This window comes from Aegilops tauschii, chromosome 4 (assembly GCF_002575655.3).
Source record: "Aegilops tauschii subsp. strangulata cultivar AL8/78 chromosome 4, Aet v6.0, whole genome shotgun sequence".
NCBI lineage: Eukaryota > Viridiplantae > Streptophyta > Magnoliopsida > Poales > Poaceae > Aegilops > Aegilops tauschii.
Window position 1 is genome coordinate 378482954 of NC_053038.3, and position 7919 is coordinate 378490872.

A 7919-nucleotide genomic window follows, 5' to 3' on the forward strand; every position below is an offset into this window, starting at 1 on the left:
GATGGGCGCCATTTTTTGCCATTTTAAAACATGTAATTTGAGGTCGGACGTCCCGCAATATAAATTTTGAACTTCTTGCAACAAATCTGAGTTTTTAATATACTTCGAACTTCTCTGTTATTTTAATTTCAACTTCTTAGTGTGGATCCATGTCGGCGGCACGCGGTTGGCCAGATTCGTGGAGGAGTAGGGGCTTCGACCGATGTAGCAACAAAAATTTTAGACTTTGCCTTATTATTATTATTTTTCTCATATGAAATGCACACCATGCAGTACATGAACTTCTGGCTATTATCAATTTGAACTTCTCTCTATTTCGCATTAGTAACGGAAAAAATTTGAGTTTTTTTATAGTAATCGAACCACTCTAACTTTTTATTTGAACTTCTTCGTGTTCCTTTTTTAGAAATGTGAAAATTGGAGTTTTGTTAGAAACATCGAACTTCTTCGTTATTTCGAATTGAATTTATTGGTTTTATTCATTATATACTAAAAATCTTTTTTTTAAATAAATATCAAACTCCTCCACTTTTTCCAATTGAACTTCTTGGTTTTACTTTCTAGTAATGAGAAAACCTGAGTTTTTTACACACATTGAACTACTCCGCTTTTTTTATTGAACTTCTTGGTTTTAATCTTTAGTATTCGAGAATATCTGAGGTTTTTATAAGCATCAAACATCTTTTTAATAAACATTGAACCACTTAGTTATTTTAGTGTGAACTTCTGATTAAAAAAAGGAAAATCTATGTAAACTTTTTTTAGTTGTTCCTTTTGTTTAATTTGAACTTCATTTTATTCTTTAGTAATGAGAAAAGATCTGTTATTTTAATGTGAGTTACTTGGTTTTATTATTAGAAACAGGTAAATCTATTTTTTATTAAGATTGAACTAGTCCGTTATTTTAATTTGAACTTCTTGGTTTTATTTATAGAAACATAAAAAATTGAATTATTTATTAAGATCGAACTACTTTGTTAGTTTATTTCGAACTTCTCAGTTCTTTTACACAACGCGTAAATTGCATTCCCCTCTTTTTAATTTTTGTTTCTGCTCTTTTCAAATTTGTTTGTCACTTGAGTTCTAAAAAACCGCAACTCTCCGATGTTTTACCTTGCATGCTTAATTTTATTTGAACTTGCCGAGATAACACACTTGACCTTCTCGAACACAACATTTTGACCTTCAGAAAACATAAATTAAAGCCAATTTTTTGACCTACAGAGCATGTACAATCATTGCATGCTTAGTTTTTAATAAACTTCGAACCGTTGTGTTTTTACTCCTCGGGGACCACCAGGCAAACATCAGGAATTAGAGAACATGTACTTGCATCTTTCTCAAAAATGCACCCTTTTATTTCTGCACGCGAATTTCGTACATGAACTTTTTATCTTGTTACAAATTTTTAAAATTTTCATTTCTTATATTTGAACGTTTTTCTCTTTCTCTTATATACACAAAAAGAAAATAAAACCACCCATTTTTTGTCCTATGAACTTGCCAAGCTAAATAAATTAAACTTATTGTAGAGTAAACTTTTTTGAACTTCTAAATTTTCGTTTCATGATTTCCTTGGTAGCTATATATGAACTTCTTGACACGACGATTTCTAAGGTGCAAAACATGCACAAAAAGAGAAGGGAAGATGTAAAATGAGTGTGCAAAAACTATAGAAATTTAGGGATCATTTGAGCATAAGAATCAGTAGCAAGAAGACAATGCACGCTTACAAACAATATTCTCAAATGACCTGGCCACACTGTAACGACAAGCACCCAATCCTTTTTTACATAAAAGATGCACTAACTAGTGGCGGATTTACATTTCTCCACCACACATTCCCTTGGTATCTTCTCTCACCTTATCCACACAGTGCTGATGCGTTATCTTCTCCGTGCTTTTCTTCTTCCCTGTACTCTCAGACAAGCAACATCTTGATTCAGAAACCAACCGCAATGGTGGCCATTTTTCTAGAGAAGCTTCCCTGTACTATTCATTTTCGCAGCTGGACTGGCGCATCAGGAGAAGCTGACCTGCAATGGTGGCCAATTTTCTGGCGGGAGCCAAAGGCACGGGCACGTCTAGGTAGCCAGGAGCACGGCCGCAGCAACATGCAGGGTCTACAGCAAGGTCGTGCCCGCTGTCTTCCATGGGATGTAGGTAGCAACAAGCAGAGTGGTGTCTCCGTCAGGAACAATTTTGGATGCATGGTCTTGTCTCCACGGCTGCTGGAGAAGACACGGTGAGCTAAGGGGCTGCAGCACACGAGAGACGAATAGACATGAGATATCTTTCTAACATGTTCAGTACATGGAGATCCCAGTATGCATAAATCTTTCCGGCAAATAGCAACTGGATGGTGGGCAGCAGGATCCAGGTGATGTGTTCATGAACTTCCAGCGGCTCTGTCGTTGAACGGCCCGGGGCTGCGTAGTTGAACGTCTTGGGGTTGCGTTGGGACGAGTCAGGCGGCGCTGCAGATCAGATAAGGGTGAGGGTGCTCTCCACTACCCTAAAGAAAATGCTCTGAAGAACAAAACGCACACACACAAGAACAACTGCACATTAGGATTTATAAATGGTCCTCTGTAGATGTAAAGAAGTCCAGGAAGATCCTCGGATGCATGCACACAACAGAGGATGAGCACACGCATTAGCACGTACAACACAGTTCCTCACATTCTACACTGTTAATTATTTTTTTAACAACATATGAAATGAATTATCAAATTAATACTCAGAAACATGATCTCTTTTATGCAGATATAGACCCAATCGTTCATGGTTCTTTTTTTAACATACTAAGATGAATGGCAGAGAAATATCCATACCAACAATACTGAATTTGCAAACAATATTGGAGAAGCAACAAAGTTACCTGTAGCTTCGAACGAGTAGAGCTGATTCAGAAGCAGTGGTGCACGGGTTCAAGCAAGAGATGACGGGAAGGTCGATCAGAGGCGCTGGAGAAGGTCACACGCGAGGGATGCCAAGGCAGGAGGGTCAGATGAGAGAGTTGAGGAGCATGGTGTGTTGGGCTAGATGCACTGCAGACGGTGTAATGACCCTGGGCGGCTGCTTTGGGGAGCAAGGGCGTTGGTGCAGGGGGCGGTGGATCATGGTAGCAGGGCGGCAGAGCCCGGGAGGAGTCAATGGTTGGGCGGGTCAATCTCGCCTTCTCCCGTAGGATCCTCACGCGGGGCAGCGAGCAGGGGCGGATGGCAGCTCTAGCGCACTGTAGTAGGTGTCAGGAGCATTCCTCAGAACTTCCTCCGGATCCGGCCTCGAACTTCTACCAGCAGAGCGCCGGCGGTGCTGCGAGAGGAGGCCGGTGTCAGCATCACCGTAGAAGGCTTGCGGCGGCGTCATGGTAGAAGGCGCGGCCGCGATGGGTGGGGTGGCTGACTGGCGTGATTCCGGATCGGGGGATTTCAAGGGGCAGCGACGCCCGGGATTGGCCGGGCGGCGACGCCTGGGGTCGGGGGCCACGGCGCCTGGGGTTGAGGGCGGCGGCGGTTGGGTGGTCCCCGGCGATGGGTGGGTTGGGGTTTCCTGGGGCGGCGGCGGCGGGTGGGTCGGGGGGAGAGTGCGAGGTGCGGGAGGTGGGGGATGGTTGGTTGGGGCTTTTTTTTTCATTTGCGGGATCTCAGGAACACCTCGTCGGTGCCTAGGGTTGGCGTGATCCAAATAACTATTCTAATCATCGGATTAGAATAATGTTGTCATAGGTGGCATAATCAAATTAAACACTTATAAGGACATGGTTGCATAATCAAATTAAACATCCACTTACATAGGTGGCTACTACAACCATGGCATTTGCACACATCAAAGTAACTATTCCATGCATAATTACATATGTGGCTACTACACACATGACATTTCCACACATCAATAAAGTAAACTATATATTACATGCATGTTTAACTAGCATAAACGATCATCTGATCATCATCTACTTCTTGTGACGCTGCTCTGCTTGTGTCTCGATCCGGACTCGTCGATTTGGGTAACGAGGCACTTCCTCATGTCAACGATCCGCCTCTGCATCTTGTAACATGTGTACACGCTCTTGGCCGCGAACCTGAGGTGAGGTCCATCCAGTTGCCGCATCCAGGCCCTGTGCCAGGATAGGGAACTTGTTCTCTGGGCATCCTGCTTCATCTTTTCGTAGTAGGGGTCGATGATGGCCGAGGCGAGTTCGACCAGGGAGTCCTTCGTGCTGCCCCAGACCCTGTAGTGGTCATGGATTTCGACAAGGTTCTTGCAGGCCAAGCCCATAACACTGAGCGCTTTTACATCGTCGGTGGTTTCCACCGTGGCGAACTTGTAGTCGGTGTTGTTGACAAACCTGTTGAAACGGTCGCAAGGCTCTGTGGCCATGCAGTAGTGGTAGATGAGGACATGATGGTGCACGCACAACTGGGCGACGACAACCTTCTGATCTATGCCGGGACGACCGGCGGTGTACTGGAGGTCGCTGCCGATCACCTTGTACTTGTCTCGAGCAAGCAACTGCTCAACGTTGTTGATGTAGTCGTCCACCACGGCCGGGTCGATGGTCTACACCACCGAGAGATCCGTCTCCCTCGCGTGGGTCTCCACTCTATGCTCGCTGAACTCCATTGGAGCGCCGCTAGGCATCCCCTCTCTATGTGTTGTCGTGGGTGTGCTTGTTGTGTTGTGGGGCGTGATCGAAAGGTTGAAGAGACTAAGGTTATAATGGTCGCGGGAATTAAAGGGGAAGCCGGACGGCCGGGAATACCGGCAGGCCCTGATGGCAGTTCTAATTTGTAGCGCACGTAACTGCATCGTGTGGCAACGCGCGCGGCGCAACCGCATACGTATGGGGCCCCCAACGTGATCATGCGCACGCCCAACCGCTGGCAGAGTGCGCGCGCGGAGGGACACGAGCAGAGCGCTCCGCGGTCGCCTCAACGGCGAGCAACCATATATATATATATATATATATATATATATATATATATGTATATAGCAGTTGAACACGCAGGGAAAAGCTGTCCACAGGCCGAGCGCGCCGACGGACGCGAGCAGAGCATGCCAACGGACGCAAGCACAGCGCGCCGCGGTGCCTAACGGCGGGATAGACCTTCATTCAAGCCAATTAACATGTGTTCAAAAAACAAAATTACCAAACAGTAACGAGATAGACACTGGCAGCACAACTTATAAATTGACGGATGGAGTACTAGTTACAGTGATGCGTATAATTAAGCAAAGGGATCGCACATGTCTGTATTGACTGGAACGAGAATGCAATAGCACAATAAGAATTAAGGCCACGATGGTGCGATCACAGTGGTGGTTACATGAGGCAAGAAGAAAGATGCATCCATTAACGTACGACCTCCTCCTCCTCAACTCAGTGCGCCGGGCCACCGACCGGCGGCTAAGGAGCGACGACTTTTGTGGCGAGGTCAAGGTGCTCCTCAGCAAAGGCATCCAAGGCTTCTAGCCGGCTGAAGAATCGTAGAATCCTCACTGGCCTTGTAGATACCTATTTACACGATTTTCTCATACACATGGATGTGTAGGTTGACGGATTCTTGCAGGGCGAGGCGCCTCGCAGCGAGCGCAACCTCCAGGTGGACATTCTTCGTGGTGTCGGCGGGTAGTCGCACGGTGATACGTCTCCGTCGTATCTATAATTTTTGATTGTTCCATGCCAATGTTATACAACTTTCATATACTTTTGGCAACTTCTTATACTATTTTTGGGACTAACATATTGATCCAGTGCCGAGTGCCAGTTCGTGTTTGTTGCATGTTTTATGTTTCGCAGAAACCCCATATCAAACGGAATCCAAACGGAATAAAAAGGGACGGAGAATATTTTGGGAATATTTTGGAAATATGGGAGGAAGAATCAACGCGAGACGGTTCCCGAGGTGGCCACGAGGCAGGGGGGGCGCCCCTGACCCTCGTGGGGCCCTCGTAAGGCGGTTGTTGCTCTTCTTCGGCCGCAAGAAAGCTAATTTTCAGAGAAAAATCTGGGCGAAGGTTTCAATCCAATCGGAGTTACGGATCTCCGGATATATAAGAAATGGTGAAAGGGCAGAATCCCAGAACGCAGAAACAGAGAGGGACAGAGAGACAGATCCAATCTCGGAGGGGCTCTCGCCCCTCCCGTGCCATGAAGACCAAGGACCAGAGGGGAAACCCTTCTCCCATCTAGGGAGAAGGTCAACGAAGAAGAAGAAGAAGGGGGGCCCTCTCCCCCTCTCTTCCGGTGGCGCTGGAACGCCTCCGGGGCCATCACCATCACTGCAATCTACACCAACACCTCCGCCATCTTCACCAACATCTCCATCACCTTCCCCCATCTATCCACAGTGGTCCACTCTCTCGCAACCCGCTATACCCTCTACTTGAACATGGTGCTTTATGCTTCATATTATTATCCAATGATGTGTTGCCATCCTATGTTGTCTGAGTAGATTTTCGTTGTCCTATCGGTGGTTGATGAATTGCTATGATTGATTTAATTTGCTTGTGGTTATGTTGCTGTCCTTTGGTGCCCATCATATGAGCGCACGCGTGGATCACACCATAGGGTTAGTTGTATGTTGATAGGACTATGTATTGGAGGGCAAGAGTGACAGAAGCTTCTACCTAGCATAGAAATTGATGCATACGGGATTGAAGGGGGACCAATATATCTTAATGCTATGGTTGGGTTTTACCTTAATGAACGTTAGTAGTTGCGGATGCTTGCTAATAGTTCCAATCATAAGTGCATAGAATTCCAAGTCAGGGATGACATGCTAGAAGTGGCCTCTCCCACATAAAACTTGCTATCGGTCTAGTAAAGTAGTCAATTGCTTAGGGACAATTTCGCAACTCCTAGCACCACTTTTCCACACTCGCTATATTTACTTTATTGTGTCTTTATCTAAACAGCCCCTAGTTTTTATTTACGTGCTCTTTATATTCTTGCAAACCTATCCAACAACACCTATGAAGTACTTCTAGTTTCATACTTGTTCTAGGTAAAGCGAACGTTAAGCGTGCGTAGAGTTGTATCGGTGGTCGATAGAACTTGAGGGAATATTTGTTCTACCTTTAGCTCCTCGTTGGGTTCGACACTCTTACTTATCGAAAGAGGCTACAATGGATCCCCTATACTTGTGGGTTATCGAGACCTTTTTCTGGCGCCGATGCCGGGGAGTTATAGCGTGGGGTGAATATTCTCGTGTGTGCTTGTTTGCTTTATCACTAAGTAATTTTTATTTGTTGTTCTTAGTTGTTCTTTATCTTTAGTTATGGATATGGAACACGAAATACCAAAAAAATTAGGTTTACTTGCTACTCATGCAGATGGGGAACCTCCTAAAACCCTCAATGCTCGTTATGTGACAGATATTATGTACTACTTTGATAATCCTGAGGAAAACCCCATTCAATCTGGTAATGGGACACACGTTGGATCAACGTGAATACTTTAGGGATTATCGCTTGACCAAAAAAGGGAAACTATTATGGGATCAAATTTATATGTCGAAGTGGTATGCTAGGCAACTATGCTTGAGATATGATTATACTTGTTGCTCTAGGATGAAGTCTCCACACCTTCCCTTTTCATGCAAATATAATGATAATGAAACCTTGGCTTATGCTAGAGGTATATATGATTACTATGATGTGGAACAAATAGAAGAATTTGTTGCTTTTATGGGTGCTTATGAAATTGAATCTTTGTTTAAAGAGTGTGAAAATCTTTATGATGTTGTTTATAGACCTGAAAATTTATCTATCCTTAAATATTGCTATGAGAATTATGAATACAATGCTGATATTGATGGATTTATTGAGAAAGTCTCCGCCGTCCAAGAAGAGACTAATATTTTGCAGGAGTCTATGGAAGAAGAAATTGATGAAACTGTGAGCTCATTGGA

The 7919-nt window shown here is 44.7% G+C and overlaps 1 long non-coding RNA gene across 2 annotated transcripts; it reads right to left on the minus strand.

The window, feature by feature from the left end:
* Window positions 1-1671: 1671 nt before the first annotated feature.
* Window positions 1672-4146, minus strand: LOC120963027 (uncharacterized). 2 transcript variants are annotated; one of them, XR_006662801.2, is made up of 2 exons: window positions 2882-4146; window positions 1672-2477 (listed from the first exon to the last, which is right to left on the minus strand). It is a non-coding gene; the product is annotated as an uncharacterized lncRNA (long non-coding RNA). The 2 variants fall into 2 exon arrangements; XR_005754675.3 differs by having other exon boundaries at window positions 1672-2529.
* Window positions 4147-7919: the final 3773 nt, after the last annotated feature.